This window comes from Microtus pennsylvanicus, chromosome 13 (assembly GCF_037038515.1).
Source record: "Microtus pennsylvanicus isolate mMicPen1 chromosome 13, mMicPen1.hap1, whole genome shotgun sequence".
Classification (NCBI taxonomy): Eukaryota; Metazoa; Chordata; class Mammalia; order Rodentia; family Cricetidae; genus Microtus; species Microtus pennsylvanicus.
The window spans coordinates 51,145,585-51,146,870 of NC_134591.1; the positions used below are offsets into that span (position 1 = coordinate 51,145,585).

Genomic DNA, 1,286 nt, shown 5'->3' on the forward strand with positions numbered 1-1,286 from the left:
CTGAGAACTCAAGAACAATGACACTGGTTTTTGATCCTACTACACGTACTAACTTTGTGGGAGACTAGGCAGTTTAGATGCTCACCTTACTAGACCTGGATGGAGGTGGGTGGTCCTTGGACTTCCCACAGGGCAGGGAACCCTGATTGCTCTTCGGGCTGACGAGGGAGACTTGATTGGGGGACGGGGAGGGAAATGGGAGGCAGTGGCGGGGAGGAGGCAGAAATCTTAAACAAACAAACAAATAAATAATAAAGATTATCAAGTGGGCCAGACATGGTGGCCCCTGGCTGCTCACTTGCTCTCCATTCATTTTTCCAGCGGGTGTTGGGAACTGATGCTGCTTCTTTGGGCCCTTCTTTAATTTTATTTATTAGCTTTCTTTTGTATGTTTTTTGTTGGTTTTTTTTTTTGTCAATTGATGGCATGGCATGGGTGGGAAGGACTCAGTTTTCTTTTAGGGGCTGGCCACTGGCAGTCTGACCAGGCAGGCTACAGGGAGTATATAGGCAACACAGAATGGACTTGGTATTTTATTTTTTCCTTGTTTTTTTTGGGGGGGGGGTGTCACAAGGGTGGGGGCGTGAACCTGGGAGGTCTGAGAAGTGATGTGACTGGGGTGCATTATGGGAAATTCTCAAGTAAGAAAAGGTTTGTTTAAGGTCCTGTGTGATCTATTTCACGATTCATTTACCCCTCAATCCAGAACCTTTTCTCAATGAACTGACAGGAAAACCAGTGATGGTGAAACTCAAGTGGGGAATGGAACATCAGGGCTCCCTGGTCTCTGTAGATGGCCACGTGAACATGCAGCTTGCAATTACAGAATACATAGATGGTGCATTGTCTGGACATCTGGGTCAAGTTCTAATAAGGTGTAATAATGTCCTTTATATCCGAGGCATTGAGGAGGAGGAAGATGGGGAAATGAGAGAATAGCTTCTCGAGGGTATTTCTATACCACAAAGATCTGGGTGCTTTTTCAGAAGGAAAAAAGAAAGAAACCAAATGAGGCAGAGAGGAGGAAGCCTCTCATTGTCCCCGAATAAAATGAAAACGGGTAGAGGGTGGAGTGGGGGTTAAATGTGTAGGCCACCATCGCCTGGCGTTTTTCTTTGTTTTTAATATCCTTTCCCCCGCAGTGATGAAGAGCCCTCTCTCTATCGTTCATACTGTGAACATGTATTGTAGTTAAAGCATAGCGACTGTCTCTGTGTTCGGTAGTGGACTTTCCTTCGCCCTGTCTGAGAGTCTTGGTCAGGCTGGTCAGTTCTGCTCTCTGGACT

General features: G+C 46.1%; 1 pseudogene; it reads left to right on the plus strand.

Annotated features, from left to right (window-relative positions):
* The first annotated feature begins 421 nt into the window (after nt 1-421).
* Nucleotides 422-939, plus strand: LOC142833307 (small nuclear ribonucleoprotein F pseudogene; annotated as a pseudogene).
* The last annotated feature ends 347 nt before the right edge of the window (nt 940-1,286 follow it).